This window comes from Terrapene carolina, unplaced genomic scaffold (genome assembly GCF_002925995.2).
Source record: "Terrapene carolina triunguis isolate 2854851 unplaced genomic scaffold, T_m_triunguis-2.0 Scaffold120, whole genome shotgun sequence".
In the NCBI taxonomy this organism is placed as follows: Eukaryota; Metazoa; Chordata; order Testudines; family Emydidae; genus Terrapene; species Terrapene triunguis.
In genome coordinates, this window is record NW_020664471.1 from 12,232,479 (window position 1) to 12,245,224 (window position 12,746).

Here is a 12,746-nt window from a genome sequence, read left to right on the forward strand (position 1 = left end):
GCACATCAACATCCGGGTCACGGAGACCGTCCGAGCAGACCCCAGCTTCCGGAGCGAGGCCGCCAGTCAAACACGGTAAGAGGAGTCGGGGGTTGTCCTGCTGCAGCCCGGAGTTTCTGGTGGTACCGGGCCTGGCTGTCTATGGGCTCCGGTTCCCCAAGCCTGGCTGGGAGCCTCCCGCTGGAGAGAACCGCTCTGCTCGCGCCCCCTCCCGAGCTCGGGCACTGGTGCTCGGCGCTGTACAGAAATGTACCCGGAGCCGGGACCGCTCGCAGAGCGCAGGCCGCCGGGACAAATAGCGCCTGGTGGGGCGGTCCCGAGAGGCGGCCTCGCGGTGGCCGTGCGCCGGGAGGGAGCGCGCTCTTCGCGGGTTGCGTTTGACTTGCAGTCACATGGCTGGAGCCGGGTGCGCGGGGCAGCCCCGAACTCGTTGCCTGCCCTTGGTCCGTCCTGCGGCGGCCCGGAGGATAAAGCTCTACCGAGCCGGCTTAGAGCGCCGCCCCGCTTTGCGCTGGCGGCGGTGAATGCACCAGCGGACAGGTCGGGGCTCGGGCTCTCAGCGTGGCTCATTATCACGTTCCCCTGGTTGTGTTCAGAAATACTTTTCTGCCTCTGGGTCTTCATGTGACCAAGTTCTCCTCAGCTGGCTGCAGGAGGGCTGACAAGTGGGCAGTGCTGGCACCAGGGTGCAGAGAGATCGCCTCTAGTCGGTCTGTCAGCGGGCCTCCCATTGGATGGATTGCAAGTGTAACTTGTCTGGCGCGCACATACAGGTAGTGAGAGTTGGTCCTTCGCCTGGCAGATGGTGCGTGTCCTCATCTCCACTGAAGTCAGTGGGAGTCCAGGGCTCTCAGCACCTTACAGGAGGTGCTGAGAGCCCTGCCTTGACAAAGCCCTGGCTGGGATGATTTAGTTGGGAATTGGTCCTGCTTTGAGCAGGGGGTTGGACTAGATGACCTCCTGAGGTCCCTTCCAACCCTGATATTCTATGATTCTAGGAGTGGTTCCAGAGTTTGTTTCGATTTATGTGGCTGGGGGTGGGTGGGCAGTGGAAACTTTCTTTGTGCTTGTTGGCGATTTTCAGCTCTTAAGAGGTGCCTTATGTTAAGTAAATGGAGTAAAATAAAATATCTTGGACTTTTTTTTGCTGCCCATTGTTACAGGTAATCCCCAGGGACTCTCTCTGGCTGTGGAAGTGACATGTGTTAACTAATGAAGACTAGATAAGTGTCAAAACAGGTAGGTACTCTGTTTTACTTAAACAGCCAAAGGGACAGTAGAGGTTGTTTTTAAGCCCTGTGCTAAAAAATGGACTCTTGGTGGAACCATTCTTTTATTAGAATACTCTAAATCATAGTGGGGTCTGCCTTTGTCCCCTGGCTGCTACCTCATTAAGAATGTTTAATCATAATGCTAATAATAGTGGTTAATGACCAAATAGTGAGCCTTATTCAGAGTGTTACATGAATGTAAAGCTGATGTGTGATCAGAATATCAATTGTGTTCTGATTTACATCAGCATGATATCAAAATCAGGTGTTCAGATGCTATTGTGATGGGGGCTATATAAATACATAATAAAATATTAAATTATATTATTCTGCAGGGGGAGAAGTATGTTCTATTGAGTATTTAGATATTATATGGTAAATATCTGTTAAGCTTACATCTAAAAGTATAAAAGATATTTTCTGAGACCTGTGTTGTTTTAATTAAATAGATTTTATCATGTCATGTTTTTACAGATTTGTGCAGTAGAAATACATTTCTTTAAAAAATTAGAATTGAAATATTTATTGGTGTGCACCCAACACCCCAAATAAACACATTAAGGAGTACCTGGCATGCTTTTAATGAATTGCACACTTGCTCTTCCCCTGCTCCTTCTCTGGAATATGATATGCAAACTTTTTCAGTACTTCCTATTTGATGCAACACCATAGCATGTATTGTACCGGTCATTTCAGACCTGCCATTGAACAGTGATGGAGACTGAAGCCTGTCTACATTGTTGATTACTCCTCCCCCCCACTCCATCCACCCAGCCAGCCACCCACACTGCAAGTTGCTTTTTAATTAAGTTAATATAGTTTGGAGGTGGGGCGGGGAGGGAGAGAGAGGAAGGAAGGTGTCTTATGTTCTCTCTTTAGGTAGACTCTGGTCTCCAATACTATTCAGTAATGGATCTGATGTTGCAAGCAGAATTTCAGTATTACAGGCACTTCCACTGAGGGCTAGTGTATGCCTTGCTTTAGCATTCTGTCCTGTCTCTGCTGGTTTGACACTGAGAGTTAATCTATATCTTCATTTTCTGTTACACTGTTGTTAGTACTAAATATTATGGTATCACCCAGAGGCTCCACTCAGGATAGGGGCCCTGTTGTCTTAGACACTAGATAAGAGAGAATCCTTGCCCTAGAGGTCTTACTGTTTAAAAGATACAGAACAAGTGGAGCATAAGTTATAGGGATATAACATGCAAGTAAATGAATGTGATGAAGAATTGGCAGAATTTTGTTAAAGCTAGTTTTAGAAAGTGTATCTAACTGGAAATAGAAGCAGGGTGAGGAATGAGGGGAGTGAAGAAGTTGGAAGAATAAGGGAGTAGGAAAAAGAAAGAAGGGGAAGAGAGTCAGATCTCATCATATTCCTGGAAGGAGTCATGGCAGTGATGAGCCTTAAGGAGGATACAGTGTGGTAGCTTTATGGCTTATAATATACTCTTCCCCTGCATAAGGAGTGGCATGGGAGAAAGTACAAAGGTGTTCTCCACCAACCAGTCAGCTTTTCCTATTAAAGACTGGGAACGTTGGAGCAAAGTCAAAGGTAGATTTTTTTCAATAAGTTGTTAGAACAACTAGGTAAGGTAGGACTAAGGCCTGGTCTACACTTAAGATTTACAATATAACTATTTTGATTAGGGGTGTGTCTTTTTTACTGAAATATCTATACGTGAAAAAGCTCTAGTGTGGATGCAATTATGCTATTATAAAGGTGATTTATACTGGTATATTTTATTCCTTTCCCATACAGGAATAGCATGTGTGCATACTCTCTCTCTCTATCTCTCTAGCAACTTTTTACTGATATAACTGCATCTACACTAAGGAGGTTGTACTGCTTTAACTATACTGGTGTACTTTTTAGTGTAGGCAAGCCCTTCATTGTGAAAGGCCTTAAAAGTACAGAAAAGAAGCCTGTGTTTGATGTGGAAGTGAAGGGGAAGGATCTAAAGAGGGGTTGATGTCAGGTTGAGGAGCCAGGAAGACTATCTTAGGAGCAGATTTTGAATGGACTTGAGGGGAGCAAGTTTGAGGGGAGTCAGGCCCGAAAGGGAAGAGGTTATAGTAGTTTGGTTGCAAAATGATGAAGATTTGAATCGGAGTTTTAGATGTGCGGAGAGAGGGGAAAGGCCAGATCTCAAAGATGCTGTATAGAAAGAAGCAGCCAGATTTAGATATGGCCTGAATGTGTGGGTCTAGAGAGAGAGTTGAGGCAAAGGTCTCGTGCAGATTATGGTCCTGAGCAACAAGAACGATGATGGTGATTTCCACAGTGTTAAAGGAGGGGGAGAAGGGATGGTGGAAGGTGGCTGTTTTGGCTTTGTTGAGTTTTCACTGATGAGCTGTATATGAATGACGAGATATCAAGATAAGATGCTAGAGTGAATAGAGGAAGATGAGATAGAAAGGTAGACTGGTGAGTCACTTATATAAGATGATAGTCAAAGCTATGCTTGTAGAAGAGGAGGTAGCCAAGGACAGAGCCTCGGGGAATGCCTATAGAGAGGGGGAAAGAGGAAGACAACAGCCCACTAAATGAAACACGTCATAGCCAGTTGCTGTGAAGGTGGTTAATGTCATATGCAGAAGATTGTTGGGCAAAAGTCAACATGGTTTCTGTAATAGATTAGTAAGACATGGTTTCCTTTTAGAGTTCTTTGAAGGGGTCAGCAAACATGTGGACGGGGGGATCCAGTGGACATAGTGTACTTTGATTTCCAGAAAGCTTTGACAAGGTCCCTCACCAAAGGCTCTTACGTAAACTAAGTTGTCATGGGATAAGAGGGAAGATCCTTTCATGGATTGAAAACTGGTTTAAAAGACAGGGAACAAAGGGTAGGAATAAATGGTAAATTTTCAGAATGGAGAGGGGGTAACTAGTGGTGTTCCCCAAGGATCAGTCCTAGGACCAATCCTATTCAACTTATTCATAAATGATCTGAAGAAAGGAATAAAAAGTGAGGTGGCAAAGTTTGCAGATGATACTAAACTGCTTAAGATAGTTAAGACCAAAGCAGACTGTGAAGAACTTCAAAAAGATCTCACAAAACTAAGTTATTGGGCAACAAAATGGGAAATGAAATTTAATGTGGATAAATGTAAAGTAATGCACATTGGGGAAAAATAACCCCAACTATACATAAAATATGATTGGGGGCTAATTTAGCTACAGCTAATCAGGAAAAAGATTTTGGAGTCATCATGGATAGTTCTCTGAAGACGTCCACGCAGTGTGCAGCGGCAGTCAAAAAAGCAAACAGGATATTAGGAATCATTAAAAAAAGGGATAGAGAATAAGATGGAGAATATCTTATTGCCCTTATATAAATCCATGGTACACCCACATCTTGAATACTGCATACAGATGTGGTCTCATCTCAAAAAAGATATACTGGCATTAGAAAAGGTTTAGAGAGGGCAACTAAAATGACTAGGGGTTTGGAATGAGTTCCATGTGAGGAGATATTAGAGGCTAGGACTTTTCAGCTTGGAAAAGAGGAGACTAAGGGGGGATATGATAGAGGTATATAAAATCATGAGTGATGTGGAGAAAGTGAATAAGGAAAAGTTATTTACTTGTTCCCATAATATAAGAACTAGGGGCCACCAAATGAAATTAATGGGCAGCAGGTTTAAAACAAATAAAAGGAAGTTCTTCTTCACACAGCGCACAGTCAACTTGTGGAACTCCTTGCCTGAGGAGGTTGTGAAGGCTAGGACTATAACAGGGTTTAAAAGAGAACTGGATAAATTCATGGAGGTTAAGTCCATTAATGGCTATTAGCCAGGATGGTTAAGGAGTGGTGTCCCTAGCCTCTGTTTGTCAGAGGGTGGAGATGGATGGTAGGAGAGAGATCACTTGATCATTACCTGTTAGGTTCACGCCCTCTGGGGCGCCTGGCTTTGGCCACTGTCGGTAGACAGGATACTGGGCTGGATGGATCTTTGGTCTGACCCAGTACGGCCATTCTTATGTTCTTATGATTGTGACCTTAGGTGAGGACTAAGCAAGAGGAGATAAACTTTTAAAGGTATTTTCATGGAAAAGTTGCTAGTAGTAGTTAAGAATGAGGGTAGAAAAACAGAAAAATCATACAGGAAGGAGGCCTCAGTAGCTCTAACATTATGAACCCTTTCTTGCTTGCTAAAAATTAAACTTTTAAAAAGTGCATACCTCCCGTCTACAAGGTGCCAGCCTGCCAATACTGGAAACCAAAGTCCCCTAACCACAGAACAGATAGATCATAAGCAATTAGAGTGTTTTTCCTCACGCAGCCTTGATTATGTTCCTCAACTCTGTTTTAAGACCACTGTAGAGAGAGCTAAGTTCAGTTTCCATTTCTGTTTGATTTTTAGACTGTGTGCAGAACTGGCCAGCAGTGATAGGCATTATGAGGATAATTTTTAGCTATATGTCCACTGAAAACATGATAAATCTGATTTGTGTAATGCACCAAACAACTGTCATGTGGAAACTTGTACTTACTACAAATCTTATTATAGACTTTTGATTTAGTGTTGAAAGGACCTGTCAATATGGCCAATTCACTGAACTATCCAGGCATGGGTTTTTCCTGAATCATCACCAAGGGTATATGATGAGGATTCTTCCCAACCTGGGGCAATGACAAGCTGGTCTGAGGGCTATGATTTCCACCCATAGCCCTCCCACTTTATAGTCCATCTTGTACAACAGAGGCAGCTGTAAATGCAGCCAAGGCCCCAATTTTCGCTGAGAATATAACATTGTTTTGTGCACATCACTGAGAATAGCTGAGGGAGAATGCAGTAACGTTCCTATCTGATTCTCACAGCTCTGCTGGCCTAAAATTCACAGGTCCATAGACTGGACTCTTGGACATCCCCAGCCTAAAGTTTTTAGCCCCTTACCTGACACATTGTAATGTAAAATCTCTTCCAATTCGGTCAGCATTCAGGAATCTTATTTCTTGTTTAGAGAGTGATCCCATGCAGCTCTGACAATTTGTCACAGGAGGCGTTGCTGATGTTAAATTTTCTCTTGGTATATTCTAGCAAGAGTTTTTCTTTTTAAAAAAGAGAATTTTGTATTTGTGCATTGTAACTATAGAAATAAAATAAAAATACTGGGTATATTGCCTCTTATGATCTGACTAGTGTCTCGTTCATCATTGCCCTCCACAATCATTTACACCAGTGCAAAATAAATGCAAAATGTTTCCGCATGTTAATTGTAACATTTTATACCTCATTAGCAGTCAAGTCTGGTCTGAACTTGAAAGTTATACTGGTATAAATATTTCAGATACAAGTGTGAATTTTTACCAAAATAGTTATATATTGGTACAAATCCTAGTATGGACTCAGTTAAACTGATGTAAAGGTGCCTTATACCAATGTAGCTTATTTTCCTTCCCACATGAAAATAAGGAGTAATGGTACAAGCACATTTATCTCAGTATAACTGCGTTCACTTCACCCACTTTAACTACATCCATATAGTTAGAGCTCTACAGCTTTTGTGAGCAGGTGAGCACGTAGTCTTGGTGAGAGTTAAACTGAAAGGGAAACAGCATTAAGAACCTCAAAATTAGGAAGGGTCAGTGTTTAGATGGAAGATGCACATAAACAGGTTAACCAAATATAGTATCTGACAATAAAGGAAGATGAAAGAGGAAGTCAGCTAGAGTCCTCAAATTAAGAAATTGTCTAGTAGAGATTAAATTAACAAATATAATTGTTTTGTAGCACTCACTTCTCTTGAGGGAAAAGAAAGATGCAGTTGAGTTGTATCTTTCATAAATGGGAATTTAGAATGACTGGGAAATTATTCTAAGTGAATTTTGAAAAACTTATTAAAAAACATTTACAATAAGTGTTTAAGGGTTACATTTCTAAAAAGACCTGAAATCTGCAGACAAAAATGCATGCACACACTTCTTTTCCGACAACAGGATATTCAAATTCCTTCCTCTAATTGTATACCCACATTTGTAGGCATAATTGTGTGTACGTTTTTGCATGAGGACTTCTACCTGTTTTGAAATTTTGTCCCTCTCATTCATTTATAGTCACTTGTATTACAGAAATACATATTTTGTTCTCTTTTGGATTACAGGGATTTACAAACAGTTTTAAACTAAGTCAGGAAATCATAATTACTGAATCATAATCACAATTTCAGGAGCTAAGATATTTGAATGTCCCAGGTTCTTCACAACCTGTTACTCCTAAAGCTGTGCAGCTCACTGTTCTGATATCTGGGACCCTGCAGTACTGTGAGTGGAATCATAGAATATCAGGGGTCATCTAGACCTCAGGAGGTCATCTAGTCCAACCCCCTGCTCAAAGCAGACTAATCCCCAGATGGATTTTTGCCCTAGATCCCTAAATGGCCCCCTCAAGGATTGAACTCACAACCCTGGGTTTAGCAGGCCAATGCTCAAACCAGTGAGCTATCCCTCCCCGTCATGCGAGCATACACCTACATCATCAGACAAAACAGAAAGCACTAGGCAAACGGTCCTGGTGGGAGAGCTGCTGCATTTAATTTCTCAGCCTCCCTTCTCTGCCTCTTGCCTTATGAGTGGAGCTTAGACCCACACACTGGCTATGTAAGTTTTTCACCAGAAGTTAAGAAAGGATGGATGGAATTGGAAGGGATGCAGATCTGATTTCATTAAACTGATGACATGATGTTGTACTGAATGACAGTGTTATCAGCTATTGGTGCTGAAGGACAGCATGACGTGACTATTTTTAGGCTGTGATGCTCTAGCTTTTAAAACGAAGTAATATTGACCTAAGGTGTTCTTTACTACACAAAGACGGTAAATTGTTCAAGCTATTTTAAGTAAAGTTCAGAAGGGTATCATTCATCCTTTCATATTTCAGGTTAACTTTTTCAACATGTAATACATTTGCAAGGGGAAGCAACCTATTTTGTTTAGATTTGAAGTGTACGTCTGTAGGATTGATAGTAGGAGTGCCACCTTTTAAGATTTACGCCAACAGTTCTACTGGTTGCAGTGCTACATCTCTCAACTCTCAGAGCGCGTAGTTCTATGTTTTTAATGAGAAACATGTGTTTGAGTATGCTAATTTCATTGCTTCTCAGTTTCTACATTTTTATGGGTGCTTAAGGAATATTGAACACTACATTCTTCTGCATGGTCCAACTAGATTATTAGTCAACCCTGCCTAAAACAGACCTTCATCAGATTGTCAGCTTCTAGTTAGTAAGAGCCTTTATATACACTTATAATAAGAGAAAATACAGGGAATAAAAATGAGAATATGGGAAGAGTTGAGGAAAGGGTACATGGGCACTGAAGTCTTTATAAAAATGTTCTCTTCCCCCCCCCCCCCTTAGTTAATAAACCATTGCTGTTTTCCAGATTTTCTTCATGCTTGCCCTTAAAAAGTTGGATCTTCCCAACTTCAGTAATTGCCCCTTGCATAATGATCTTAAGCCTAAATGGTTGGTTGGTTGGTGTGTGTGTGTGTGTGTGTGTGTGTGTGTGTGTGTGTGTAAAGAAGTTTAAGGGCCACTTTGATTGCTCCTTCATTATGTCCTTTGGGGGATTCCTCCTCATCCTGCCACATAGCTCTGTCCTTGGTCCCCATCTCTTCTCCCTCCACATCTTGTTTGTTTGTTAACCTCATCTGAAAACAAATTCAACTACTACACCTCTACCTCGATATAACGCGACCCGATATAACACGGTAAAGCAGTGCTCCAGGGGGGCGGGGCTACGCACTCGGGTGGATCCAAGCAAGTTCAATATAACGCAGTTTCACCTATAGCGCGGTAAGATTTTTTGGCTCCCAAGGACAGCGTTATATCAAGTTAGAGGTGTATTTCTGTGCAGAGTACTTGCAGATCTACCTACCTGCTCCAGACTTGTCAGCTTCTGTCCAAGCTAAAGTCTCAGCCTGTCTCTCTACATCTTCTTTGGATGTGTAGCTGTTAGCTCAAGCTCAATGTGGCTAAAACAGAGCTCTTAATCTCTCTCCCCACCCCCTGCAAGCCCTTCCTGGACGACACCACCATCCTGCCTGTCGGGCCTGTAAACCTGGGTGTTCTCTTCGACTGGGACTTCTCTCTAGGTCCTCACACCCAGCCGATGTCCAAGTCTTGCAGATTCTTTCTGCATAACCTCTCTACGATATGGCCTTTCCTGTCCATCCATGCAGCTAAAATTCTTGTCTGGGCTCTCATCTTGAGCCTCAATTACTGCTACCTACTTTTCTCTGGCCTTGACAAATGCAATCTTGCCCCACTTACATCCATTCAGAATGCTTCTGCACTCTCACTACATCACCTCTCTTTTGCATCCCTCCATCGCACTTCCCTTTTCTCAATTGCATCAAACTATACTATTTGTCATTGCATTCCAGGCCCTTCACGGCCTACCTATCCTCTCTCATTTAGTATTAAGAACTTGACTCCTGCTTACAATTGCCCATGATGACAGCCTCCATTGCCCACTTGTTAAATTTTCAAACAAACATCTTCATGTTTTCTCCTGTGCTGCCCCTCGTGTGGGAGGAACGCCCTACAAACATCTGCTAAGCCACTTCATTGTTCTCCTTCAAACCCCTCCTTAAACTCTTTGCCATGATGCCTACAAAAAACTTGACAATGCTTAGGCCACTGGTGTTTTGAGACCACTAGGTATCATACCAACCAGTATAATCACACTGTTGCCTTGTAATATTCATCTTTTTGTCTCTTTTCTGCTTTCGCTGACTCCTAGGTGCTATGATAATACAGATAATTAGTAATAATAATGGTTCATATACATAATTCCTACTATCCTCAAGGGGTGTGTGTGTGTTGTACTTGTGTGTGGAAGGCAATATGATCTTGAGTAAATGAAAGAACCTAATGACTTCACTGTCTCTTCAGTTATCTGCTCACCTAGCTTTTATCTGCGTTGTTTCCTGTTCATCTGCAGGAAATGTGAGGCAGGGAAGAAGTTGAAAGAAGAAAGCAAGAAAATGAATTTGTTATTAGGGAAGTATAAAGAATCTCATAACTGCAGATCTTTTCTGCTTTTTCATATTTTTCCTCATAACAAGCAGGGCAAATTTACAAGTAAATTGGAGCAGAGTTTTCTGGTTTCTCTGACACCAGCAAAGGTAGATGTGAGGCACCTCTCTGTTAAAAGTTAATAGTCTGAGAAGATGGAAAAAATATAATATTGCAGTTTCAGGTTAAAGATTTATATTGCATAGTCATCTAGTTCTGTAATTATACATTTTAATAACTGTCTTTATATCCAGTGGGGCATTTTTAGTGATCATGTTAAAGAATTTCAGGCATAGAAAAGGCTTATCCTTATATAACACGCTGCCTTCTAACTTTACTTCACTTTGCAGCACAAATAAAGGTGAGTTCTGTTGTCATTGCAGTTCCTGTGCTCATTTGAATTTTTACAAAATAACTTAAATTTATATAACACCTTTTATTTTAGAGCTCCCCAAGTACAATGCTAGGGGATGGTCTTGACCAATAGCAGGGCAAGCTCCTCTTACAAAAGGACCATGCACATCAGATAAGACTGTTGTTCTACACAAACTGCACAGTATTTGTTTAATCAGTTTCACAGGGATGAAGGGTTTAGGTGACCATTTTGGGATTAGACCTTTATGCTGTCTCCTCAGTCATTGTTTTGGAAAGAAGTTTAGAGGTAGATTCGTGTTTTTTTGTTTGTTTTTTAAAATACAAACATATTTAGGATAGGATTAGAATCTCTAACTTTGTCACAAAAATTAGACACAACATTAACCAAAAGGAAAAAATATCAAGCACATAATGTACAGAAGATATATATAAAATAGCTTGTGGTAAAGAATTGAGCTGATCACATATTCAGCTCCATGTAATGGACCTTGTTTTGAAAGCAATCGTGAGGCATAGCATTGAGTGTGTCTTCTTCCCTAAGTGTATTGTTTCTAACTCCCATGCAGCAAAGGGAAAAGAGAGCTTTAACTCCAGTGCTTTAACTAGTATGTTGACATTGATAATCTGACTGTTTCCTATGAACATCATAATACCTAGTTCTTATATGGCACATTCTATTAGCAGATCTCAAAATGCTTTACAAAAGGAAGTAAGTATCATAACCAAAGCATTTATTGTCATAATATTCAGGTATTTTGAAAATGTCCCTCATAGTTGAGTCTGTTCTTAAATACGAAGGTAAAATTTCTGAAAATCTCTCTCCAACACCATTAAATAAATACGCGATGCATTTTATTGTACTGAAGTTATATGCACAAAATGGAATGTATCATTACAGGTATTATTGCAACTATTATGAATCTGGAAAAGAGATTGAACCAACAGTGTTTTGGAGATGAATAAAATTAAATTACCAAACTTAGAGCCATACAGAATCCCAATGCCCCGACACTAGTGCTTAAATAAGCATAATATTTAAGAGTATCATCATTGATGTGATTAGGGAGTTCTTGAACTGATAAAGGGGTTTATACACTTCCCCCACCGTCTCATGACAAACAAAAATAAGCCTTTGACTGAAGAGAGAAAAATTAATGAAAATGCATAGATTTTACAACTCCATCTGATGTACGCTTTAAATTTACAACCGTGTATTCAAAGCCCAGGTATGCACAGGAAAGGAACTGCTGGCCTTTTTGAAAACAAAAATCAGTATCCCTTTGCAGTGTTTACATAACATTTCTGGAACATTAAAGTATCCAATTAACATTTTGTGAGTATTTATTCTCCATGTCAAAGGGAATAATTTTTTTAAAGGATCTTGATACATTGATGTAGGTAAACATTTTCAAACTTTGATGCCTAAAATCCTAAATCCATCTTCAGGCACCATAAGCGACTGGATTTTTCAGAGGCTCCCATTGGAGTTAGTGGACATGCATCACCTTTTAAAATTTGGTCACTTTATTTAGGTGGCTAACATTAGCTACTGAAGTCTGAATATTCTGATCCTATACTTAGCCTTACTGTCCAGCTGAATTTACTGGGCCTGATTCTCAGCTCTGTTATTTCAATCTTGCATCAGTGAGACATAATGGAGAATAAAGACCTTTGAAACTAATAGGATCTATTTCTCATAAATTAGCAAAAAACTGAAGTATTAATGGGAGAATAGGTCCTCAGTATATATGATATGAGGCAAATCCCCTGTTCGTCTGATTAGACTGGTCCATCAAGTTTGATATCTTATGTACTCCTAATATAGTAGAATTAAAGCATTAACCTCTACTTTTGTTCTTCTGTCATTAGTAGCTTTTGAAAATTTAACAGGTAGACTTGTGCTTCCTAGATCTACATTCCTTTGATAGATGCCAGAAATATGGTGACTAAAATTACAATCCTGGTCAGAAATGCAAAAGCTTTGTTTCATGTTTTAAATCAACTGTTTTAATGTATTTTATGTACTGCAGCCTATTTATGTAAGTGTCTGACTTGAATGTCATTTTGTAACATTC

The 12,746-nt window shown here is 40.7% G+C and overlaps 1 protein-coding gene across 1 annotated transcript in view; it reads left to right on the forward strand.

Moving 5' to 3' along the window:
• The first annotated feature begins 48 nt into the window (after window positions 1–48).
• ASB3 (ankyrin repeat and SOCS box containing 3) overlaps window positions 49–12,746 on the forward strand; it is a 115,313-nt gene continuing 102,615 nt past the window's right edge. The window contains exons 1-2 of the mRNA XM_024204099.2: window positions 49–75; window positions 1,164–1,239. The gene's annotated coding sequence lies outside the window, so the exon portion shown is untranslated. The remainder of the gene's footprint in view (window positions 76–1,163; window positions 1,240–12,746) is intronic.